The sequence below is a fragment of the Ailuropoda melanoleuca genome, chromosome 3 (assembly GCF_002007445.2).
Source record: "Ailuropoda melanoleuca isolate Jingjing chromosome 3, ASM200744v2, whole genome shotgun sequence".
Taxonomy (NCBI): Eukaryota; Metazoa; Chordata; class Mammalia; order Carnivora; family Ursidae; genus Ailuropoda; species Ailuropoda melanoleuca.
The window spans coordinates 97,056,060-97,083,899 of NC_048220.1; the positions used below are offsets into that span (position 1 = coordinate 97,056,060).

General features: G+C 39.9%; 1 protein-coding gene across 1 annotated transcript in view; it reads left to right on the forward strand.

Moving 5' to 3' along the window:
* ATP10B (ATPase phospholipid transporting 10B (putative)) overlaps positions 1-27,840 on the forward strand; it is a 273,096-nt gene that overhangs the window by 67,265 nt on the left and 177,991 nt on the right.

Below are 27,840 nucleotides of genomic sequence, written 5' to 3' on the forward strand. Positions count from 1 at the left end.
GTCCTAAAGTAGGGTAAGTCCATAGTTGGTTAATTGAGTAGCTCAAAAATGTCACCATATTCTGGATTCTAACCTCTTCAGTGGGTTCTCTCTTTCATTTATTTCTTTTTATCAGCCTTTCCAGAAAGCCCCCAGCAGACTTTTACTCACATTACCTGGTCAGAAGCACGTCACACACCCTTGTTTAAATTAATCCCTTGCAAAGCAGATGGGATTATTTTGATTGACTTAGACCAATCATGAGTCCTATCCTGAGGCTAGGGATGGTACGCACAATCCCTGAAGCACATGGTCACATAGAAGAGAGTAAATATCTGAACAAAATTAAAGTCTTGTTTAAAAGGAGAAAAGGAAGGAAGAATTGCTATTGTAAAGGCAATCAACGCTATCTGCTATAAGGCAAAACTATGCAAATCTTAGTGATATTTCCTCCAAGATGAAAGTTCCGTACAGGTACCTAACTTCCAAGGTGTCATATACTCCATCACGGGGAAAAATAGCAGGGACCTAGCCTTGGCTAACCTCCCCCAAAGTCACTGATAAATTGAAAAAATATTAGAAATACCTTTGACTCTGGATATAAAACCCAAGGCATTATAATACCATATGCAGACTGTATCTCCAATTTGCATAATTATATACTCCTCCTCAAAAACTAAGCATTGCTGCCAACTTTAAAAAACAAACTACAAAGCAGTATTAAATATGCATTGCTAATTTGACTTTTTAATTTGTCCGGGATCTTCACAAAGACATGCACAACTCTATAGATACTGAGGTGTAATAAAAACCTTCCACCTGTCTGAAAGAAATCAACAAGAAAAGAAAGGCTAAAACCAAAATTTTTTAACTAAAGAATTTGATTTGATGTCTGAAAATTGCCAGTAAGAGAACATTCTATTAAAATGACTCTAAAATTCACTATTCTGTGTGCTAACATCATTCAGTTGTAGATCATTGCTTTGTGCAGCCAAACAAAGGTAACATTTCCTGAGATGTCTCCATTCTGTTTTGAGTCACCTATGAGCTATTTGTGTTCTTATATTTGAACGTTTATAGGAAGTGATTGAAGAGATGCAGAAAGACTTTCTTGCCCTCAAATTAGTGATCTACCTAAAATATCCACACAAATCCCTGACTTGGGCTTTGAAGATCTCAGCTATAATAAAAAATATATTACCTGGCCAAGGTGTACTATTTTTAGGCACTTCAACTTGAGTTCATCAGTTAGCCCCAGTGACGACTGAGACACAGAATATAGATGTGTATATGCATCCAGAGAAGTCCTCCTGGAGCTATATTACTAATCATATATACCAGCATAACTCAGAAATACTGTGGGTTCACTTCCAGACCACCACATTAAAGCAAATACCACAATAAAGCAAATCAAATGAGTGTTTTGGTTTCCTGGTGCATATAAAAGTTATAGACTGTAGTTTTGTGTAAACATTAAATGTGCAATAGCATTATGGCAGGAAAAACAATGTACATACCTTAATTTAAAGTACTTTATTACAAAAAAGTGCTAGCCATCATTGAGCTTTCAAAGAGTCGTAATCTTTTTGCAGGTGTAAGGTTGTGCCTTGATGCTGACGGCTGCTGATTGATCAGGGTGGTGGTTGCTGATGGTTGGAGGGTCCGTGGCAATTTCTTAAAATAAGACAACAATAAGGTTTGCCTCTTTAATTAACCCTTCTTTACGCAATTTCTATGTAGCATGTGTATCTGTTTGATAGCATTTTACCCACAGTAGAACTTCTTTCAACTTTGGAGTTAATCCTCTCAAACCCTGCCACTGCTTTATCAATGAAGTTTATGTAAAAATTCTAAATACTTTGTTGTCATTTCAACAATCTCCGTAGCATCTTCACCAGGAATAGATTCCATCTTAAGAAACTACTTTCTCTACTCATCCATAAAAAGCAGCTACTCATCCATTTGTTTTATCATGAGATTGCAGCAATTCAGTCCCATCTTCAGATGCTACTTCTCTTTCTAGTTCTCTTATTTCCACCACATCTGCAGTTACTTCCTCCACTGAAGTCTTGAGCCCCTCAGAGTCATGCATGAGGGTTGGAACCAACTTCTTTCAAACTCCTGTTCATGATGGTATTTTGACCTCTTTGCATGTATCATGAATGTTCTTAATGGCATCTAGAATGATGAATCCGTGCCAGAGGTTTTGAATTTACTCTGCCTAAGTTATCAGAAGAATCACTATCTATGGCAGCTACAGACGTATGAAATGTATTTGCAAAATAACAAGACTTGAAATTAAAAATTACTTGGACTGTAGAAGGGATACTGTGTTAGCAGGCATGCAAATAACATTGATCTCATACATCATCAGAACCCTTGGGTGCAGTGTCAATGAGCAGGAATATTTTGAGAAGAATTTTTTTGTCTGAGTAGTAGATCTCAACAGTGGGTTTAAAATACTCAGCAAACCCTGCTGTAAACAGAAGTGCTGTCATCCAGGCCTGGTTGTTCCATTTATAGAGCACAGGCAAAGTAGATCTAGGATAATTCTTAAGAAGTCTAGGATTTTCAGAATGGTAAATGAGCATTGGCTTCAACTTACAGTTACCAGCTGCATTAGTCTCTAAATGGAAGAGTCAGCTTATCCTTTGAAGTTTTAAAGGCAGGCTTGACTTCTCTTCTCTAGCTACGAAAGTTCTAAATGGCATCTTCTTCCAACAGAAGCCTGTTTTGTGTACATTGAAAATCTGTTTTGTTAGTGTCACCATCTGCATTAATTATCTTAGCTAGATCATCTAGGTAACTTGCTGCAGCTCCTACGTTCACCTTGACTTTTATGTTATAGAGACAACTTCTTTCCTTAAATCTCATGAACAACCTCTACTAGCTTCAAACTACTTCTGCAGTTTCCTCACCTCCCTCGGCCTTCATAGAATTGAAAAGAGTTAGGGCCTTGCTCTGAATTAGGCTTTGACTGACGGGAATGTTATGGCTGGTTTGATCATCTATCCAGACCACTGACACTTTCTCTGTATCATCAACAAGGCTACTCTACGTTCTTATCATTTATGTATTCACTGGAATAACACTTTTAACTTCTTTCAAGAACGTTTTCTTTGCATTTACAACTTGGCTAACTAGTACAAGAGGCCTAGATTTCTACCTATCTCAGCTTTTGACATGCCTTCCTCACTGAGCTCAATCCATTTTAGCTTTCGATTTAAAATGAGAGAAATGTGACTCTTCCTTTCACTTGAACACTTAGAGGCCACTATGGGGTGGGTTATTAATTGGACTAATTTCGATATTATTGTGTCTCAGGGAACAGGAAGGCCTGAGGAGAGGGAGACAGATGAAGGAACAGCCAGTCAGTGGAGCAGTCAGAACACACACAACATTTATTGATTGACATCTTATAGGGGTGTGCTTTGGGGCAACCAAAAATAATTACAATAGTAACAACAAGGATTACTGATCACATATCACCATAAAAAATATAATAATAATGAAAAAGTGTGAACTATTCCTAAAATTACCAAAATGTAACATATACACATGAAGTGAGCCAATGTCGTTGGGAAAATGGTATCAATAGACTTGCTCATAAACCCAGGGTTGTCACAAAACTTTAATTTGTAAAAAAAAGAAAAAAAGAAAAACACCATAGTATTAGCAAAACACAATAAAATGAAATGCAATAAAATGAGGTATGTCTATATAAATGTATATATATGTATTTACATATTAAACAAGAATGAAGATTATGTATAAATTCAACACACATATGTACAATGTTACATAAGTGAATTCCTTTTAATGCAAGCTATTCTATAACCTGCTTTTTAAACTCATCAATACATTACAGACATCTTTCCATTGCGGTGTATGTCTATTTGCATACACATCATTTTTTTTAACTGATTAATATTACAACTCAGGAATGAATGTAATTTATTTACTCAATTCTCTACTCCAAGATATCAGTCTTTGCAAGTTTATATTGCTACTGTTTTAAATTACACCAAACCTTCATGTTCACCAGGATCTTTCTCCACACATTGATTGACATCTTATAGGGGTTATCTTTTTAGTCAAATTCCTAGAAGGGTGATCACTGGGTTAGTGAAAAGTCAACCAGCTGTGTTAAAGGGAGAGTCATAAAGAGCTAGAATCTTGACCCTGGGCATGGGCTCATATCAGATCATGGGCCCTTTAGGGCTTCTGGGTATGCCAGTGAAGGCTTGTGCTCCTACAGAAGGGAGAGCTGAAATGACAGGTGGAAGAAAATAGGGACAAAGTGCATGAACTGTTTTAATGCCACATTTTTATCGTTTGCTATCATGGAACAATAAGGGAAGTATTGTTATTATAGGCAATCATACTTATTTTTGTGTTTACTTGGGTAATGTCTATCAATCCTTTGTCTAGACTATAAAGTCTCTGTGGGTAGAAGTCAGGTCTGATTTTCTGTTGTTGTTCACTAAGATGTGCTGAATGCCTGACATATTTATTACTGTGTGGATGTGTTTTGGGGGGTGAAAGAGTGAATTAATTACATAGAAAAGATTTCATGAAGGAAGTGATTTAGAAGGAAATTCCTAAAGTGTGAAGTATCAGGACTGTATCCTCCTCCGAACCTTCTACCCAACGCCCAGTATGACTTTTGTCTATTATACTCTCTATCCCATAACAATGGAAACAGAACGCCATACAACTCCAGGTGTATCTACTGTCTTAGGGCAAAAGATGATTCTGTCTCAGGAAGTAGTGTATAAAAGCAGGTTGTTATAAATGGGCCATCCCTGTCAGTCAAGATTTATCTGTAATGTAATTCACTCAACCATCGACCTTAGGGTCAACCTATTTTTATGACCAGCATTTGATTTATTTTTCCCTTATACTTCCCTTTCTAAACAAGGTGAGGTTCTTTGAGATTATAAAAATCAAGGAAGAAATGACCTTAGAGACGTGACTTTATACTAAATTCTAGCCATTGCAAAATGGTGGGGTTCTATAATGTTGTGCCAGTTTGACTCGTTCCAAAACACACTGGAAAGATGAGATTTTTTTTTCTTTCCATAAATGATACTTACTTGTCTTTTCTCTTTCCAAAAATGTTTCCTGTCACATCATTCAGGGTTTTATCTAAGCTTCTTGAATTCTTGTCATCCTTCCCAAAGCAGCAAGGTAGTTTTCATGATTCCTAAATCACTTAATGTCTGCTGTTCTGTGCCCAAAAAGCAAGCTAAACAGAAACGCCCTACACCCATCACCAAACGATGACTCCATTGGCTCCTGGGCTAAGAGTAGTGTTGACCTTAGAAATCCTTCAACTAACCGTGAGGAAGAGAGATTTCTATTCGGCTTTTGAAAGTGAAGTCTGCAGACAAACAGCATTAGTATCCTCTGGTCGCCTCTTAAAATGCAGAATCCCAAGCCCCACCTCAGACACAGTAAGTCATAATATACATTTATCAAGACCGTTGGATATTTGGATATGCAGCTTTTAGACCTAAAGAACCATCTCTTGGGGCCATTCTCCCTGATATCTTCCTATTTCCAAAATATCTCCCTGCCTTAACCAACAAAATGAACCACATATGAAGTACAGAATAACAAAATGTGCATTATTTCAATATCTCACACCATTATCAGGTTAGGCAAAAAAAAAAAATCATTCCAATTTAAAGACCATTTTCTCTATTTAAAAATAACTACTTAGGGGTGTCTGGGTGGCTCAGTTGGTTAAGCGTCTGCCTTCAGCTCAAGTCATGATCTCTGGGTCCTGGGATTAAGCCCTGAATCAGGCTTCCTGCTCAGTAGGTAGTCTGCTTCTCTCTCTCTCCACCTCTGGCCCTTCCCCCTGCTCATTTTCTCTCTCAAATAACTAAAAAAAATCTTTTTTTTTAAAAAGGAACCACTTAGTCCAGAAGGTGTTTAGTTATTTTCAAAGCAACTCCCCCCACCCATTCTCTCATTTGTTCAAAATGGTAGCCCTACAATAAGATCAAGTCATGGTTAAAAATGAGGAGTAACATAAAGTGATTTTTGGTGCTCCCAGCCCCTCCTTCTGAGCTTATCTCCTCTGATCTCTTAAGGATTCCAGTACTCTCACTCTCTCTCACCTCAAGCAAAATCTATTTTTGGGACAGCACACAATGCCAGCCATTTATTATTTTATATGCTTTCACAGATTTGTTCTAATAATTTGTAGTCATAGTCTCATGATGAAAAAAGTCTTGGTCTCCCATTAAAGGGAATATTACACATGAGGAAGACTGAATAGATAAGAAACATTGAACTCTAGAATAGACTTGGCAAGTAAATTTCATATGAGCAATTGAGAGCTTCCTGGAGCTCTGTGTTAAAAAGGATTCTGAGGCTGCATCTGGGTTCTCCGAAGGAGGGGCGGGGGGTGGGGGGGCTTGTGATCAATCAATCCCTAGGTATGGAATAAAGATGGAGCCATACATCAGCCATATAATGTTTCATACTAACATTTACTAAGTCTTTACCTGCCATGCAGTGTCAAGCTACTTGTATGCTGTCTTAGTTATCTATTGCTGAATAACAAATCACCCCAGAATTTAGCGGCTTAAAGGAATAATATTTATTATCGCATAGTTTCTGAGCATCAGGACTCTTTGGGCAGCTTTCCTGGGTTCTGTCTCTGAGTTTCCCATAAGGGAAAAACCAAGGTATCAACTGAGGCTGCAATCTTGTTCAAAGGCTCAGCTGGGGAAAGATTCACTTTCAAGATCACTCACGTAGTTATTGGTAGCATTGAGCTCCTTGAGGGCTGCCGCACTCAGGATCTCAGCTTCTCATTGGGCATTGTCGAGAGACAACCCTCACTTCCTTGCCAGATTGCTCTTACCATGGGGCAAGCATGCAAGAAGAGTGAGAGAATGTTAGCAAGAGGGAAGTCACAGTATTTTGTAACCTAGTTATAGAAATGCTATCTCATCACCTTTGCCTGTTGTACTCATTAGATATGTCACTATATCCACTTAAGGGGAGGGTGTGACTACTAGGAAGTGGGAATCACTGAGAGCCCTTTTACAAGCAGCCTGCCATATAGGCCTTATCTCATTTAATCTCCACCTGACCTCTTAAGATATGTAGTTATAACCCCATTTTTACAAGTGAGGAAGTAGGAATAGAGAGGTAGTCATTCATTCAAGGTGATATAGTTAATAAGGGACAGGGCTGGGATTTTGATCTGGGTCCACTTTAAAGCTGGTGGGATTGCTGCAATGCCTTTTTCCATCTCTAGAATTACTCTATAAAGTGGTCCTCAAAATATTTTGACCATGACCCCCCTATTAGCAAAAACTCAGAAGATACCCTTACTATATACATAAGTATTTGTAAAGTACATCTTAATCTGTAATTAAATATGAGTTGAGCTTACTTGTAATAGTGATTATGAATAAAAGTTCTTTTATCCACATCACAGTGGATTGTCTTACCCTTCCCTGGGGTCACTCCCACATTGGGGACTACCAAGCTAATGGCTGTGCCATCCTATGATCGACGACTCCCTACTGGACAGCCAAGTGAGCTGGTTGGAGATACAGTTGGAAGCTTCTGCTGTCCAACCACTTAAAAAAGGGAGAAACTGGCTGTCAGTCGCCTCCTCACCCCATGATAAATGTTAGGAGAAATGCTGAATGAATAGGAGTTTTAACAATTCCCTCCTGTTACTTGGTTTCATCAAGTCACATAAGGAAGGGTATTGCAGAATTGGCGTAGCCTCCTCCCAGCTCAAAGCTATCGGGCTTCGCTGCGGGAGAAGAAAAAAAAAATGCCTTTAAATCTTCCTCCTGATCAGGTTTGAGGGGTGGAAAAAAGCACAGATGCAGTTTCCAACTGAGGCTCTCTACTTTATAAGGAACTATTCTAAAAATCTTATACGTGTTTATTTTAAATAGGTAATCCATTCACATGGTAAAAACATGTTTAATGCATTTATGGATATTTAGTGATAATTAAGCTTTCGCCACAGCCTGTCTTCACCCTCTCTTCTCTCCTCCCCTAAAATAACCACTTTGTATATGTGTATCCTTCCACTGAGGGTCTGTATCCCTTCAAATATACATGTGGATGCCCACCTTTTTTTGTATCTCAAATGGTTTACACGTTTTTCTGTACCTTAATGTTTTTTCACGTATTTTTTCTTGGAGATGGTGCTACATCTGTACATAAAATACTTTCTTATTTTTCTTAATGGCCACATAATATTCTGTAGCATGAATGCACCAAAATTTATGTAACTAATCCTCTGTATATGGATACTTATGTTGATTCCAGTCTTTTGCTCTTATGAACAATGCTGCAATAGATCTATCCTTTAGAGAAGTATTTGGGTAAACATTTGACTTTCTTTGTTGGTGTCTAATAGCTTTTTTCTGACCACATAAGAACTGTGTAGTCATTGTTTGGTCCAGGTTGGGGAATAGCTGACTAACAGGGACATATAACCATCTCTGCATCTTCTAGATAATTCTCTGACAGTGCCCCTCTTGCTCCAATACTTGGTGCCTTAGCTGATAAGCCCCACAATGCTACAATGTGACTTCCCTGAAAGACTAGAGAAACTAAGGCTCCATCTTCCATCTGTGAATTTCCCACTACAGTCCAGGGAAACAAGTATGAGAACTGCCATGGACTAGCTAACAGGGGGTTACCAGAATGGTCTGGGTGGCCTTGAACAGTGGCAGCATGGTGTAGTGGGGAAGCTCGTTTTTAGGTCAGTAAACTTGAACTCTGTGGGCAGTTCCCCAAATCAAGATGTCACCAGAAAATAGGGGATTGGATGCTGGCTAGGCACAAGCCATGGGTGCCCACTCTAAGGGGTGTTCAAGCACATCCTTCATCAGCAACCCTTTGTCTTTATCCCTTTTATAGCTCTGAATTCCCCTGCCTCTCATGTCTTCTTCCCACAGCAAGACTAGGTGATCTCTAATATCCCATCCATCTCAGGTTTTCCCCAACTTCGTGATTTGCCATCACATATGAGGGAGGGAGGTGTCAGGCTCAGGCATCTGCCTTTACTTTCTTTGATCCCCATCTTATCAGATCACTCAGAACTCACCAGAGGCCCTTCCTCTTGCCTTCCTGGCCAGCTGCATGTGGAAATTACTCAGTTGCCCAACTGAAATGCCTTATGAACCATTTTTGCTCTGATTTTAAAATCCTTATTCTGGCCAGGGTGACACACACACACACACACACACTGAAATCTCAGCCTTCGGGTTCTAACTGGGCAAGATTTTTGACATGTGGACAAATTGTTAAAAGCATATGGATGACTAGGCTGATTGTATTATTCCCTTCCACAAACGTCACAGGAGGAAATCTCTAATAACAACAGCAACAACAGAAGCTCCATTTGAGTTCCTATTTGATCGTGCAGTCTGTATGAGATAGGGAAAATTGTGATGAAGAGCATGGGAGCTGGAGTCAGTCTGACTGGGTTTTTTTTAATGTTTTTTTATTATATTATGTTAGTCACCATACAGTACATCCCTGGTTTCTGATGTAAAGTTCGATGATTCATTAGTTGCGTATAACACCCAGTGCACCATGCAATACGTGCCCTCCTTACTACCCATCACCAGTCTATCCCATTCCCCCACTCCCCTCCCCTCTGAAGCCCTCTGTTTGTTTCTCAGAGTCCATAGTCTCTCATGCTAACTGGTTTAGAACCCCATTTCCATCTCTCAGTAGCTTTGTCACCCTGACACAGTCTTGACCTCTCTAAACATCAGTTACACAATCTACAAACAACAACAACAACAACAACAACAACAACAACAACAGTATCCACACCTTCCTCAAAAGAGCTATGAAGATCTAATGAGGCAGCCCATGAAAAGTACTCAGCCCAGTGCCTGGCACATAGTGAACACAAAGTACTAATTGGCTATTCTTGTCACTATCCCTACAAGATTGTTTCTCCCCATTTCATAAATGTGCAAACTCAGAAGCAGAGAGGTAAATAACTTGCCCAACACCAAAAGTAGCAAAACTAGTAATTAAACTTAGGTCCATCTGTCTCATTAATTTTTCAGATAATTTTTGGGTGCCTCCTAGGTTCCAATGCACTGGGAATAGAGAAACAAGTGAGCAAGGTCCAGTCATGGCCCTCATGGAGCTGGCAGTCTAATGAGATGCCATGGAGCTCCTTGACATACCTCCCACCCATTGCCTTTCTGAAGCCGCTCTGGGGCACCTGGTTAAAATGCCCCCTGGATACTCTTGACGGTAACTGCAATAGCTAGAATTCATTGGGTACGATGGGGTGCTCATTTAATCTCCCCTGCAGCCTTGTGAGGCAGCTACTATGATTATCATTTTACAGATCCGAAATCTGAGGCTTGCCAAAGGTAGCATGACTCGTTAAGGTCATGTAGCTAGAAAATGCTAGAGCTGGTGTTTGAACCAGCAGTTCATGCTAGCACAGTTCTTTATATTATTTCCAAGGAGGCAAGATGACCTGTGACGGGGATAGGAGCCTGAACAAAAAGCTGTGTCACTGCTGCAGACCAAAGCTAATCACACAGAAAGGTGGTCCCATTTCTTGTGCCCTGAGCTCCTGCAGTTACCTTCCAAGGGTAAGAAATACTAGAAGAGACATTTAGCCATGAAAACAAAGAAATCAATTAAAAATCAGGCAGTGGAACTTAAACTGACTACCTCTGGTCTCCTAATTACTTGCATTTTTAAGGATCCCTGTGTCAAGGGGCAAGCTCCCATGGGGTCAGCCAGTGGCAGATATTGGCCCCCTTCAGCCTGTGCAAGTAGGGCTTGACTAGGCTGGGTGCAGACAGCCGTGGCCCCAGAAGATATTGGCAGGGCCCGAGCTAGGAGTCTAGCTCATAAACACAGCCATGGCCTGCTGACTTCTGCAGCACGGCTGCATGTCACAGAGAGGGCTATGTTCGTAGGAGTTGAACAAACTTAGTTCTGACTCCCTGATTCAGAAGAGTCATCTGAATCTCCACGGGTGCCTGGTTGGTCCAAGGAACCAGTGATGCTGGTAATAAGTAAAATGATGCCAGTATGATTTTCCCCCATTTGTTGGCTTTATTCATGGCTCACAGTTACCAGCCAGCAAGGGAGGGTCTGCACAACCCCAAGGCATTGTGAGGAGTCAAAACAAGGCAGAGAAGAGAGGCTCCCTGCAGGAAACAAAGAGGTCTTGCCCTTCACAAACAGACAAAGCCAAACACAGCTGGAGCCTGAGTTCAGGTCTTTGTTACTTACAAAAGAGAAACACCCAGCCAAAACAGAGACTAGATTTGTAATTGTGTTCCCAAACTGAAATTAAGAAATCTAAAGCAGTAAGCCCCTTCTGGATAACTCCCTGGCTGTCTCTCAGTGTGGATAGATCACCACAGGAAAACATAAATGACCACCCAGGACTGTGCAAAGAGGCTGGGCACAGTTGATTGAGCTAGACAGGATGTCATCCCTTTCCAAGGGCTTACTGATGGGGTGCCACTTTGAGCCTCGAAGCACAGGGCAGGGATGACACTGGATATTTTCACTTACTTTATGTGTCTACAAACTGTGAGTATCCAGGCAGGTTATGAGATCTGCCTAAAACTATGCAGTGACTTGATGGAAGAAACAAAACCAACACTCCGATCTGTCTGCTCTCAGGGCACACTTAGACTTCAGTGGGATCTCCAGGGAAACACAAGATCACATGTAGGTGTTCCACACAGCCCATGCAGCCTGGGAAGCCCTCAGTCCTCATTAGCCATCATTAAGTTGCTGAGACCTCTGGCTACTCTTCCCATGAAGCCAAAGGGAATACCAGTGTCATTTACTGTGTACGTCTACCTCCTAAGGTTATACTGGCAAAGGTCCTAAGGAGCCCCAGTGGAAGAAAACACCCTCCTGGATCAAAGCCCTTGAGAAAGCCTCCCGCACCTTCCTCCTTGTAGAGGAAAGCACTACATCAAGAGTCTGTTAGGAATAAACAGAAGAGAAAAAGTTACCTCTGCTCTAGGTGTGCTCGCCGGAACAGGGCAGATGCTTCCAGCATCCAGAACTTGCCACAACACTGCTGCAGAATAAACTGTAACTGGGTGGTCGAGAGCCAGACAGAAGGGGATTCAAGGCCAAGATCTGCCACTTGCTAGCTGTGTGACACTGGAAAAATAGTAACTGTTCTGTCTGTAATTCTTCAACTGCAAGATGTAGCTACTATGTACCTAACAAATGGCTCATAAAGTATTCGGCTGAATAAATGGGCCATCTTAGTAGCAGGTTTCTAGGAGAGCCGGAAGTGCCGCTGGAAATCACCTCACCCTGAGGTTCCCAAATCTCACTGAGCACAACCTCATGTGAGGTGCTTTTATGCTCTCAAACTCAGAGACCTCCCCACTCCTTTGATATGCAATTAAAGAGTCTGTCCAAGGCAAAAGTAAGGCACTTCCATTAACAACATCTGTAACTATTTTCAAAATTTCTGAGGATAGAGACCAGGCTTCTGTTGTTTTCAAACTGCACAGGTGATTCTTAAGTAGTCAGATTAGTATTAGTCCTTAAAATGATCTTGGGGGGCCTGTGACCTAAGCCTTGGGAATACAAGGAAATTGAAGTTCCCAGAGCCATAGAACTAATCAGCAAATCATAATAACAACAACAAATACACCCTCAGTTTTTCTGATTTTCAGTCTAACGACATTACCCAATCAAACTAAATTAAGGAAAGAGCAAATCCTGATTGGTTGCCTCAAGAGTGGTCCGTGTGTCCTGTCTATGACGTGTTAGCAACTGTTTAGGGGCATCTAAGGACTTATGGTATACAGCCCAGAACTCTAAACCCAGGGAGATGTGAGATCAGTGTGTTGAAGCATTGCTGACCTGCACTGGAGAAGGCTGGCTTTTTAGACACAAGGGCAGAGCACAGGCATCATAACTTCCTCCCACAGATTCCACTTCCAAGTATCTTCCTGGGTGAGGACAGGCATCGTGCCCCAGACGGGAATGACCAAATCGAAAGAGCAAACCAGGCACACAAACCAATAAGGGATGGCATGTGTTTTATTAGTAATAAGTGGTTAGTATTAAGAAGTCCTCCTTTTCCTGAGGGCTGACCAGTTGCCAAGAAATGTGCTGAGTATTGAGATAACTTACTATAGCAGTCCTACAAGAATAATACTTTTGTTTATCCTTTAGTCTCATTTATCAATGCTTTTTATTTATCATCATTGTAAGGATGCGAAAGTGTAAGCATGGGGGTGGGGATCAGAGACCTGAGATGAGCATAAAGGATATAAAAAAAAAAAAAAATGGAACATTCCTAGCTTTACTAAAGGAAGCAAATTTTGTTTTTAATAAATGTCATAAATGTTGATGACCTTTCCTTTAAATAACAGAATATTTGTTGCCCTCGATATTTCTTGATGCTTCAATTTCTGCAGTTGTAAAATAAGGATTCATAATGTGCCTACTTCCTAAGATTATAAAGATTGAATGACTTAATGCATGAAAAGCACTTAGCACAATGAATACATCATAATTGTTCAATGAATGTAGATATTATAATTGCTATTAGACTGTGGATTTGTCTTTTATTAAGCAGTAAAATTTACTCAAATCTAAGGGTGAAAAATACAGTGAATGATTCATTTGAGTACATTTATATATATATATATATATAATTTATATAATATGGCTCCATTTAGGGCTTTAGACACGGCATTGGTCTTTTTATTGCTGTGTAACTTAGCTTAAAGCAGTCTTCATTTATCACATTACCACTTCTGTAGGTCAGAAGTCCAAGCAAGGCATGATTAGGCTCTCTCCTCAAGGTCTTACAAGGCTGAAATCAAGGTGTTCATCGGGCTCTATTCTTTACCGCAGCTGCTTCCAAGCTTATTCAGGTTTTTGGTCAATTCAATTTTTTGCAGTTCTAGCACTGCAGATCCCATTTCTTTGCTAGTTGTCAGAGTTGAGACTATTTTCAGCTCCTGAAGGTTATCTACATTCTTGGCCATGTGGACCCATCTATCCATCCATCTTCAAAGCCAGCAAAGGAAAATCTCTCCCCCATCAAAGCCCTCCCACACTTCAAATCTCTCTTGCCAATACCTTTGAGGGGCTCACCTGATTAATCAGACTCATCCAGGAAAATCTATCTTAAAGTCAGTGGCTTTGGGACCGGGATTACATCTGCCAGACCCATTCCCAGAAGTCCCTAGAATGATATTTAGTTGAATTAATGGGAGAAGGCATGTATAGATTAGGGGCCAGGAACTTTGGGGACCACCTTAGAGTTCTTCCTACGGTAGATATACTTTCTCATCAACTCTGCAAGATGACAGCAAAATAATAAGTGACTTCTTTTTTACATTAAGGTCATGAAATAATTCTTTGAAGATTATTTTTATTGTTTTATAATTACATCCCATATATGAGACACCCAAGACCCTTGGCTAGCACTTAGCAGGAATGAGGGTTAAGGATGCTAATGGTAATGTATTATTAGACCCTCTAGAAATAATCCCAAATACTCCTCAACACTGGCTATAAGTCACTTACCATTTTAATACCTATTTTATCATCTGTAAAAGGAAGAGATGAACATTCACCTCACAGGGCTGACATTGGAGTGTAAGGATGTTTTACATAAATGATAATGCTGATGAACGGCTGTCATTCCTTGCAAGCTTACCAGGTGCAGGCACTACGCATACTTTTAGGGGCATCGTGGCATCATTGAAGGTGTGCAGCTCCGGAACTGAGGCCAAAACCATGATTCAGTCCCAGCTCTATCTCATTGGGTGAACTACTCAGAGTCTCCGTAACTTGAGAGAATGGTGATGGCACCTAAGTGTGGACCTCACCCTAAATATATGGTCAGCAAGTAAAATGGACTCTACATAAGTGCTTTTTTTTGGAAAGATTTTCTTTATTTATTGGAGAGAAAAAGAGCACAAGCAGGGGGAGTGGCAGGCAGAGGGAAAACCAGGCTCCCTACTGAGCAAGAAGCTGGATACAGACTCAATCCTAGGACCCTGGGATCATGACCTAAGGCAAAGGCAGACACTTAACCAACTGAGTCATCCAAGCATCCCTACATAAATACTTTCTTCCTAAAACTGCAGTCATTCATGATTTTTGCCCTAACTGCATGCCACCTATTCTTATCACCTGCATACCATACGTTCATTAAATCAATTTTTTATATCCATGCCATCATAGTTTTGATGTACTTCATTTTTTTCTAAGCTTATGTTAAAATAAATACATAACTGTCAAAAGTGCACTGAGCAAAGTTACCAAGTGCATCACTAGAGATAAAAATACCGTGTGTTGAGAGATAAAGCAGTAAGGATATGAAAAGTTCCCTTCTAAACAAAAGGCAGTGCTCCTTGAGGTCCTTGAGGAAATGAACTGAGAGCTACCCAGGTTTTAAACAACTTAATTTTGTTTTCTGAAAAGGTGACGAAGTCAAATTCATCTGATATTTAAATTAAGCCTGGGGTGTAGAAAAAATATATATTCAGTGAAAAGAAAATGAAGATATACCCAAGCCAGAGCTCACACTCAGCTCTAATTCCAAAATTCATATTTTTTCACCTCCAGCAAAACATGGAGGCAATGGGAAGGAAGCAGAGGAGGAGAGTGGGGGAAAGTGGAGAGGGAAAGCTAGAGATAACAGACGAAGAGTGATAGGCAAATGGACATCCAGAGAGGGAAGGAGGGAAGAGAGAATATATTAGGAGAGAGATGTTGGGGCATGCGGGGATTTGGTAAATCCTGAAGTAATTATAAACCTTCATTATTACCCATACTTGGGCTTCTATGGGTTGTGAAATGCAATTACCCCCAACACTTTTCACTGTATGTTGATTAGGTGATTGACAGCTCTTGGATGCCTTTTCTCTCAAACCTTTAGAACCTCGTAGCACTTAGCATCCATCTGATATGTCTGCACACTAGGGCAAAATTATGAACTGTCCAACACGTTCATCATCAGGGTAGTGTGACTCCAGGATCTGAAAATCAGGCTGAGATCCTTAACTGACTCCCTGTCCTTGGTCTGAAAAGTAGCCACACTAACGGAATTCTGGTAACCAACTTATGATCCTGAACAAGTGAATGAGGTGGTTTCAGTGTTTCTTTTTGAGTTTCTGCTTCTTGCTAAGTGGTTCTCAAGAGGTGGATTTCTTGCAGCTATTTGCTTCTACAACTAGAATTAAATTCTCTGCATTTGCCACTTCCTGTCCCAAGAAGCCCCACAACGCCGACTGCTCAGCACCTAGGGAAGAGCACTTTCATTCTATATTTTAATTAGGCCCTGACATCTGGTGTGGACGGAGTGCTTATTTGCACACCTGCAGGCTATTGGCTGTAAAGGAGCCCAGCCTATCTGGAGATTACTCGTGCAGATGGAGACTGCAGTCATTTAATTTAATAGAACGATTGTGTGGGCCTTGTAGAATGTGCCACAAGTGTGAAATGTGGGCCCCATCTCAATTCCAGGTGCCCAGCGCTGTTCCTCATGTAACGCACATTTCACCTCTCCTGTCAATCTTCATAACAAATACAGTCAGTTAGAAAAGAAGCTTGGCAACAGAGCAGTCTTGAAAACCTTTCAAGGGGAGAGGGAAGAAAGGTGGGACTCCTAGGAAACAATTGAATATATAGAAACAATGAAACTTGGCCAAGGGTTTAAATGATCACCTTCCCTCCTCCGTTCAAACAAATGTGCCATGTACCACTCCAGCCTCATCTAACGAGCCTCTGTCTGTCAGTGTGCAGCAGGAGGCGCACCCGGCACCAAGACAGAGGCAGATGTGACAGGAGGTGGTCAGAGTGGCCTCAGGAGCACTTGTGTTTCCATGACACTGGGGACAGTCTCTTACTTTTCCATGACTGCCAACTCAAGGCCAAGGCTCCTGTTTTATAGAACTTTGCCTGCAACATCTGTTTTATTTCCCACTATATCCCCAGGATCTCTCAGGGGGTCCAACAGTTTACATGCTCAACAAGCATTTGTGGAAAGAAAGAATGAATGATTAGTCAGCTGAGGCTGTATTGCCAGACCATTGAGACCCATTAGCTTCCTGAATGCATCCTTCTGGACGTTCTCAAAGCTCTGGGCCCACCTGGGTAACTTCCTGGAAATTCTGCCCATCAGTGTGTTCACTGGCTGTAAAAATAGGGATGCTCTATTTAAATAGTTAATTTACATTGTTGCCTAATTATCTCTTGCATGCCTGTGGAATCCCAACTTGCTTACATTTCCACTGAGGAGAAAGGGCATTAGTAATACAGTGGATAATGATACAAAACAGAAAAATACCTAATGTTATGGTACTGATTAAATATGGGAGGAGTTGGGACACCTCCGTGGCTCAGTCGGTTAAGTGTCTGTCTTTGGTTCAGGTCATAATCTGAAGGTCCTGGGAGCGAATCCTGCATCGGGCTCCTTGCTCAGCAGAGAGTCTGCTTCTCCCTCTGCCTGCTGCTCCCCCTGCTGTGTTCTCTTTCTCTGACAAATAAATAAAATCTTTGAAAAAAAAAGATAAATGTTGGAAGAGTTCAGAGGAAAGGGAATTCTTGTGGCCCAGGAAAATAAGAAAGGACTTGCTATAGGTCTTAANCTCCCTCTGCCTGCTGCTCCCCCTGCTGTGTTCTCTTTCTCTGACAAATAAATAAAATCTTTGAAAAAAAAAAAAAGATAAATGTTGGAAGAGTTCAGAGGAGAGGGAATTCTTGTGGCCCAGGAAAATAAGAAAGGACTTGCTATAGGTCTTAAGTATGGGTAGTCAGAGGAATTGTGGAAAGTCTACCAGATAAAGAGGAGAGGAAGTATAAAGCAGTTAGCAGCATGCATTATGGTCAAAGCTGTCTTACGCTCCCAGTTTCACCATTTTTCAACCGCATGAATTTAGGTAAATAGCACAATCTGTCTAAACCTTGTCTTCTTTTTTAAAAAGTGGGAATAATTATGATTATGCTACATGCATTCCAGAAAACACTAGGATTAGAGTATTTAGAAAAATTTCAGACATACAGCAAATGCTGAAAAGATGACGATAATGACAGGAGGAGAAGATGATGATGGCAATGTCAGCAATAGCCAAGACCCCATAGCAGAAGGTGCTCTTTCTGGAAGGAAGGAAAGCAGCTCATGCACTGGGGGCGGGGGTGTTATTAACAGAGTAGGGCGCTGATTCAAGAAAAACTTGAAAACTGTGAAGTGACAAAGAAATACTGAGTGGTAGAAACATTCAAGACAGGAAAGGAGTGCAAGGAAGTCAGAGTTGTGAAGGTAAGGTTCACCAAATGCACAGCACAAGTGTTTAAAGGAATATATTCCCAAATTGACAAAGATAGTAAGTTTACATGTATCTGTTCCTGGTGCAAAAACAGCTACTTCCTCATGTGATTACCATATTCATAAAGTTCAGGACGTTTCCACAGACACGAGCATAGCAAACATCTGGAATTAAATTGTTTTGTTAGGGTTTCAAGGTTTATGTGAAATAAGGCTCTAACATTCTAGAGACAAGAACCAGTCAGAGATTTTCTGGGGATTGATTCTCCCCTCCCCCAAGTATCAATTTTTGCTTCTACTGAAGTAATAGCTGTAATCCATTTCATGGCCACACACATTTAATTTCAAATCGAGGATTTGGGAGTCAGACAGATGTTTGTTCAAATGTCAGAATTATCATTAAATGGCACTGTGAGTTCACACAAATTACCTAATCTCTGAAGCATAGCCCCATCATTTGTAAAAAGGGCATAAAACTTCTCTGTTATTTTTTATGGATTAAAATATAGGTAAGCACTAAGCACAGTGCCTGACACATTAGGAATATTCAGTCAGAGCAAGTTTTTCTCCCATTGCCCAAAGCCGTGCTTCCTCAGGTTGCCCACATACCTCAGGGAAGATGCGAAGGTGAGAATATTGATCCCAGTGAGCCTGGAACTTCTCCACTAAGCTTGGAAAATGCCCTGGAGACTGAGTGGAGGCAGGTGTCAAACTCCAGATGTCCTTTGCCACGTTGTGGACGAATGTGTCTATGTGGATGTAATAGCACTATCGTTGCCCTCAAGTCAATCTTCAGCAAAGTGAGAAAAATTAAAAAATATAATAGGGCTTTTATAAAGTAAGATTAATTTAACTTAAGGACTATCATTTGTTCTAAGATCATATCATTCCTAATGTTAACAGAATAAAACCATGTGAGTGTAAAGGTAGTTTGGGGTTTGGGTTTTATTTTTCACTTAATTGGAAAAGTAAAACCTTGGCAATCCTAGATCAGCTCCCAACATTTCTTTGGAAATTTTACTATGCTGTATAATGCAAAGGATGGGAACCCTTGCCTAGGAAGCAGGAAATATTCATTTTGCTGATTAGGACATTAGTGGCAATCACAGTACCTTTCATCTAGGATTATTGTCTTTGGGTTTATACCAGAAGCAAGGTCGTGGGAAAAGAAAAATTCTAGTCTGCTTGGTTATTGATTATTTCAAGCTGCATGCACACAATTTAAAACCCAGTCACACCTCCTTTCACTGAAATACCAACACTGCTGTTGTGTTTGTAAAGTGCCCATTACCAGTAAGTGAAGGTGTTGACTTACATTCTGGGGGTAGCGGATGCTCAGACTGCCCGATTTTCCTAGAATGAGAATGGAAGTTGATCTCTCTCTCTCAGTGCTTTGAATTTGGGAAATCTATACTAAAACTGCAGGCACTTCCTTCTGTTGTCTAAGAATGCTGCTCAGAGAGTATTTGTGAAATGCTGAAGTGTGGGCCTGACCACCTCCGTGTAGGGCATCAATGCTGCCTCTGCAGCAGTGGCAGTAAGGTTAGAGGATGCCGAAGGACTGCAGAATTGCTAGTAACAAGCAGCTCCTGGAGCAGAGACAGCAAACGTGGGGACTGAGTTACTGTATTCAAGCAGGAACAGAGTTAAGTAAATAGGGACAACATTCAGATGTCCCCTCTGGAAGAAGGTGCTTCTGAAAGGAAAGCAGTTTTCCTTTTGTGAGGGTGGGAGGTGAAGCATGAAACGTTCGCTTGAAGGTAATGACTTCGGATGATAGAAGAGGAGATAGGAAAGAGCAGACAGATGGATATTCCTTTGGGTACAGACATACTGACTGTTCTTATGCAGCCTATTGCCGTAAGTGTCTACAGAATATGCTGTGGTGTTTGGAAAGACTAGATTTACAAAGGCCTCAGACGTTCACCCATGCCTTACTGAGCTTAGTAAAACAGATGGAGAAACAAAGGTCTTTAAAAAAAATGACTATTTTATTTTCTTTGTGTATATTCAGTGAAAGATAACTGGACATCATTTATGGATGACGAAACTATTCTCTCATTATCAGGGTCAGAGACTTTGAATAAGCTATCATGCTTACCTCTGCTTCCATCATGATGCAATTTAAAGACTGAGGTGTTACTCAAAGCATGAATTGTCATTTCAAGAGAGACTTCGGAAATAGTCATAATATAGATTGATCCACCAGATACCAGGCAGAGCTTTCCTTATCATGAAGGGTACAGTATATTTAATGGTGTCTGTGCCTAGAATTCTAGGAAAAGGCAGATAATAAGGCAAACTCAGAGAAAATAATTACAGCTTAAAAGGGTGAAGGGAGGCAAGCCTAACCTTTTACAGATTCTTGAACTATAAATTTTTTATTTGTGAAAGGAACTCTAAATATTATAATGTAAATTATTATGGATTGGGCTGCTGGATTGATGGTTATTTTGTAGTTATAAAGTCTGGGACCCTAAGATGCCCAAAGCCAGCTTTGTTAATCATCTCACTACTTTATGGGTTTCCCAAGAAAATCATGTACAATGGCTAACAGTAAAAAGGATGCAAAGTACTACATTATTAAGAGTTTGGGAATGTTGCAAGTCTATAGAAAGGTTAGACTGAAGCACAGGGTTTACTGAGGTCTCAATTATTAATCTTACCAGGTCCCTCTGTCTCTCTACTCCCCATCTGAATCTTTTTTTTTTTCTAAGAGAGAGGGAGAAAAAGACAGAGAGAGTGGAGGGAGGGGCAAAGGGAGAGGGAGAGCGAGAATCCCAATCAGGCTCCACGCCTAGTGCAGAGCTCAATGCAGGGCTTGATCTCACAACCCTGAGATCATGACCTGAGCTGAAATCAAAAGTCTGATGCTTAACCAACTGAGCCACCCAGGCACCTCTACTCCTCACCTAAATCTTGACCCAGTATTCCAAAGCATGCTAGTAGGAAAAGAGTGATGATAAGGCCCCAACAAAAGCCATGTCCACTTGCCCAACTGGGAACACTGAATCAGAAAAGAGAGAGGCTAGCAGACTCTCGCCTAGTGGCCAGGCCTGCCTACATCTGCTTACCATGCACAGACAGGAAGACAGAAGTACAAGAAAGAAACTAAAATTTTTCAGGGTACATCAACCTGACAGCTAGTGACCTCTATGTCAATGCTTTGATCAGCCAGCAAAGCATCTTCTCTTGCCTTGCAGAGGATCCAGGAAGAGAATGGGCCGGGGCAAAATCTTCTTGTTGTAGGAAAGTGATTCTACAACGCAAGTGTTTCTGCTTCTACAAAAATAACAATATCCACCACATATTAAGTATATACTATGTGTTAGGTGCTGTTTAGAGGCCTTCATGTATATCATCTCATTTAATTTTCACTGAACCTTTTGTGCTCTTGGCTTATAATACACATGTGACAGACAAGAAAACTGAGTCTTAGAAAGCTCAAGTTTCACCTACTTTGGCTATTCTAGTCAGTGTTTAAATGCCTACTGTGCTGTGTAGTCAACCACTGTTGATGTAATAACAGAAAATTCACTTTCATCACCACCCAGCCCTTAGGCAGCTTGGGTCAACCATTGGTAATTCTGAACACAGTGAATTCCCCCTGCTATTGAAAATGTTGTTTCCCTATAGACTACTACCATGAACTATTTGAATCTTCTATAGCCTTGGCTTTCAACCATGGTGATTTTGTCCCCACAGACATTTGACAATATCTGGAGACTTTTTGGTTGCCACATTTGGGAGTGTAGAGTGCCAGGGATATTGCAAACATCCTACAGAGCACAGGATAGCTGCCCACAGCAAAGAATTATCTGACCTAAAGTGCTGAGGTTGAGAAATCCTGCTCTGTTGCCATGCACAGTAAACTGAACTACTTTCTATGTCAGACTTTTTTTTTTTTTAACATTAGCCTTTAGGTTTCTGGAGAAAACAAAATGTCATTCTAGCCCCACCACTTTATATACATCCCATCCTTACCACACTGACTCTCCAGTCTTCTGTTACCCACTTGTTTTAATATTCCCCGTATTTAAGAATGGAGACTTGGATAACTAAGCAAAGAGCTCAAGGTAAAATACTAGTGAACAACAAAACCAGCACTAGATCTAAGATTACCTAGTTTCTATTTCAACTATCTTCCAATTACACCATGTCTGATCCCAATCCATTCATTGGGAATAAGGGTAAATAATACAATATCTCTGTTCTTACAAAGTTTATCCTCCAGTGAATATTAACCCAATATATTCCCTACTCAGGTATGAATAATCTCTTGTCATTTGATTCGGTTGTGTCCACTTTTAAAGCCAATAAAAAGATTCTAATAATCCAGGCCTTCAAGGAAAACATGACTAATTTCATGTCAAATACGAGCCTGTGCAACAGAACAGAGACCAGAAATGTACCCACATATATACAATCAATTGATTTAGGCAAAGGTAAAGGGGTGGTAAAAGGGGAAAAGGATAATCTTTTCAGTACACGGTGCTAAAATAATTGGTAGTCATATGCAAAAGAAAAAAATGAATCTTAAACCTTTACACCATAAACAGTTAACTCAAAACATCATAAATCTAAATGTGAGATCTAAAATTATAAAACTTCTGGGGGAAAAAAACCTAAGAGAAAATCTTAGTGACCTTGGGCTTGGCAAAGATTTCTTAAATATGACACAAAAGCATGAACTATAAAAGAAAAAAAATCAATTCAGATTTCATAAAACCAAAAAGGTCACACTTGAAAAGACACTGTTACAAGCTGTAAACTGGGAGAAAACATTTGCATGACATAGCAAACACAGGACTTATATCTGAAATATGTAGAGAACTCATAACTTAAAAATAAGACCAGCAATCCAAAAAAAAAAAAAATAGGGAAAATATTTGAAAAGACAAGTTGCAAATGCAAAAACAAGTTGCAGATGGAAAAAAAAAACCCACATGGAATATATGCAACATCTTTGGTCATTAAGGAAAGGCAAATTAAATTCACAAGGAAATACCACTGCAACCTATTAGAATGGTTAAAAATTTAAAAGAGCACAAATTGTTAAGAATGAGGAGCAACCAGAAATTTCATATACTGCTGGTGGGAATGCAAAATGGTAAAAGTCACTTTGTAAAGCAGTCTAGAAATTTCTTAAAAATTAATTTATAATTATATACCCACTTATACCCAATTATATTGAATGAATTATATCCCCACGATTCAACCTAGCAATTCCCTTCCTAAGTACCCAAAAGGAAAAAAGAAACCTATATCCCACTCATAAAGGCAAATGTTTAGAGCAATTTTATTTATATTAGCCCAAAACTGGAAACAAAAATAAATAGTGTGTGGTATACATTATACAAACAACAAAAAGGAATAAATTACTGATACATACAAGACAGATGAATATTTAAATAATTGTGCTGAATAACAGAAGCCAAACACACCCCCTAATGCACCCCCAAAATACTGTATGATTCCATTTATATAAAATTATTAAAAACACATGTCTATAGGACAGAAAGGAAATCCAATCCTGGAGGGCAGGGGTATGAGGGACAGGGATTTATAAAGAGGCAAAAGCAAACTTTTGAGGTGATGGATATATCCATTATCTTGATTGCAATGATAATTTCACAAATGTATACTTATGTCAAACTCATCAGATTGTATACTTCAGATATATATAGTTTATTATACATCAAATATATCTCAAAACTATAGAAAAATGAAATAGAGCAAAATAAGGTGTGTCTGTGGCAAGGAGAATGGGCTGTGTCCCTTAGCTTCCTTTTCACATATGGGGGGCTGCTGTCCACTGGGGAGCATATGTTTCTATCCCTGTAGTGTTTGTTAACCACAGTGGTCATTCACATGACTGACCGCTGCTTCTCCAGTGCCAGCCTACTGCAGTCTCCTGACCTCGGTCATCTCTAGGAAGGTGCTGCTGGTGCAGCCATTCAGTGGTCAACCAGCACACAAAGAACTGAAAAGGCAACGATTGCTTAGAAATTGCACATCAGTGACATCAGTGGCCTCATTTTAGGTAATCTTCATCATTAAATATGGATTGAGTTACACCAATCATTTTAGAGTCAAAGGCGTAGCTTGGAGGTCATATAAGTCCCAATCTGCTAAAACATAGTGTCTGAACACAGATGTCACTGCCACAGAACCTTACAATACATCATCCTTGAGTTTCATTTCACATCTTTATTTGTACCCTGCTTACATATCTTTGAAAGCTTATTTGTTTTGACTTTCCATTGTCTCTTTCCTGACAAGAAACAATAAAATCCTGAGCCACATGAAGACCACAATTTGTCAAGACATTTATTTCCCAGCAACCTTCTTCTTGGGAATAGGTTAACTATGTGTTTGAGACTTGGGAATCTACATTGATGATATTTGGGAAGATGATTATAATGCTCTTGGACAAATTTATGTCATCTTACCATCAGCTTTCTTTATGTCTGCATATATTAAACAGAAAGCGGTCATAACACACTATACATGACAGGAGACCTGCTATAGTAGAAATTATCACAAACTTTGGGCTCAAATCTGAACTCACAGGCTCTATAATTCTGAGCTGCATGACCTTGGACAAGTTTCTTTTTTTTAATAATAATTTTTTTTTGGGGCGCCTGGGTGGCACAGCGGTTAAGCGTCTGCCTTCGGCTCAGGGCGTGATCCCGGCGTTATGGGATCGAGCCCCACATCAGGCTCTTCTCTATGAGCCTGCTTCTTCCTCTCCCACTCCCCCTGCTTGTGTTCCCTCTCTCACTGGCTGTCTCTATCTCTGTCGAATAAATAAATAAAATCTTTAAAAAAAAAAAAATAATAATAATAATAATAATTTTTTTTTATGTTATGTTGGTCACCATACAGTATATCCTTAAGGGCAAGTTTCTTAATGTTGCCTCAGTTTTCTCTTCTGTAAGGTGGGATGATTGTTGTAATGCTTTAGTAAGATATTTTCTTTAAAGAACTTTGTGCAAGAAGCCACAGTATAGTCACTCAGATCATGGAATCTGATCTTAATTTTGACCTTACCTTGCATTACTTAACTTGCATTACTCTGTGCCTCAGATTCCTCGTCTGTAAAATTGTCATAATAAGAGCACTTACCTCGTAAGGCTGGCATGTGGTAGATTAAATTAATTAATAAATATAAAACATTTACAACAGTACCTGGAACAAGATGAGGACTCAATAAATGTTAGCTGTCATCAGCATTATTATTGTAGTCATTTGTTATGATGTGTGCCACATAGTAGGTGTGGATAAATGGTAGGTATCGTTCATTTAAGATGGTCTTTTCTGGTTTTCAAAACAAATTCTGTTCCCTATAGTATCCTTGAAGTAATTCCAAGAAAATCCAAATGTTCTCAGATCACAGTAGGAATGATATTTTTTTTTCCGTGTGTGTGTGCGCGTGTGTATGTGCATGCGTGCGTGCGTGTCTGTGTGTTGCTCAGCAAAGCAAATAGAATAATAACTAATGTGAGATTTTAATTATCATGTATGTCAGTGATGCTGCTTTGTAAATCAAAGTTAATTAATCCTGAGTACTTGCTACTTCTTCGATCCTCCTACCATCTCAGGAGCAAGCATGCTATTTTCTATGTTAAAAACAAGAGTTCTTCTAGAAAAGATGTTCAGAACAAGCAGGGTGCCATCTACACTAAGCAATTTGGAAGGCTGGGAATTTAGACTTACCATACCAAGTTACACTCAAAGTATATATCCTAGAATGGGGGGAGGCATGATGTTTCCTCACTGTGATGTTAGAGCACAGCTTCCTCCAGCAGTTTTCTTTGGACTAATCCTTCAAAAAATGTTCCACATTTTTTGAATCAATGATTTTTTCTTAACAGTCCTCTGAAGCACTCCTTTATATAATGGATTCGGTAATTTACTTGGCTGTTATATGAAACAGTACTTTCTTGTATTTGTCTAAGTGCATGGTTTTCAAACTTACGTTAACTCACATTAAATCTTGCATGGAGATGTAACGCACAAAGCAGAAAATAAGAGGAGCTGAGGGGTGTAGGTTGAGAAATGAAGCCAATGGCCACCCAACCAAACCCGCACATACTCCTGTCCTCTACAGCTTCCCCTGAAGTACTTCCAAGAAACCCTAAGTGTTCTTCAGATCACATCTTGAAAGTTTCTACTCTGAAGCAACTTTCTTCACTCAGTTTTCTAAAGAAGCTGCTTCATCGTTGCATTTGTGTATTTCGTGAAAAGTTCACAATCCCTATGACCCCTGGTTGTACTTTTATCCATTTCAATCAGGTTGTCTTTAAACTGCCTTCTTTCCAAAGTGAAAAATTCTCAATATGTCAATAAATCAAAAACCCTTCTTCCTTCCTACTATCATTCTTCTAGTAATTATAACGATTTTTTAAAAGAAGATATGGTCAAGGTTTCAAGATTCTTTCATCTGGAAAGACACAAGCAAAAGTTTGGAGTGATTAAAGTCCATGAAATTATCATGGGGTTGGAGAGGAGGAAGATGCGTTTGTTCAGCAAATCTTTCACTAATGGATACAAGGGGATTCTTCCTTGTACCTTGACAATAAATATCCACTCAGAATGAGAATTTATTACTGAAGCAAATATAGATCAAAATAGAAACTGCTTTGCCAAAATCTGAGCAAATAAACAAAGATGATAAAGCTATTAATGTTTACTACTTATCAGTCTTGGGCAACTATATGACATGTGCCCCCATTCCCACCTTCAGTGGCCAAGGCAGAGATCACTAAGTGATAAGGGCTTAGGTGTAGGCTCCCATCACAACACAGCATTCCAGGCAGCCACTACCAATTAATTAATCAGCATTGGCATGGGATTTGAAGTCTTTCTGCCAATACTAATCAAGTTCAACCTGCAGATATCACATATGGCTGACAATTTGCCCACCATCACACAGCTAGTGAGTGGTGGGTAGCCACGTTCTTTCACCAATACAACTCTGGGTCCATCACAATGAAGATGATAGAACATTTGTTGAACTCTGTTTGAGAATGCCTTTGTTTGTATTCCCCACCTCCATACATAGGGAGCTAAGAGCATCTCCTAGCCTTCTTCAGTCCTCAAGTTGTTCCACTGTGTTTAGTTCCCTGTAGCTTTTCAAAATTGATGTCACTAATGCTACATATGGGTGCAGTTTTGTAAAGATTAAGAGCATAGGCCTCCTCTGACCAGGTAGAACTGAGTTAATATTTCTGCTTTGCTACTTACTTGATGTATGATTTCCAGAACACAGTCTAATCTCCTTAAACTTAGAATAGATACCCTCCACAGGGATTTTATGAGATTAAATCCAATACTCTATGTAAAAGTGCCCAGCACAGGGCCCAGAGCTCAGGAGGTAAAAGATTTATCCATAACAGTTTTCCTTTTTCCCCTTTCCTTCTTTCCTTTTTTCTTCTCCTCAAATTTGGTTCCACAAGTTATTAATTCGTTGGCCTTGGCAAGAACTTAACTTTTTTGAGTCTTCATTTTTAAAATAAGGATCACATTATTACTAACTACACTGA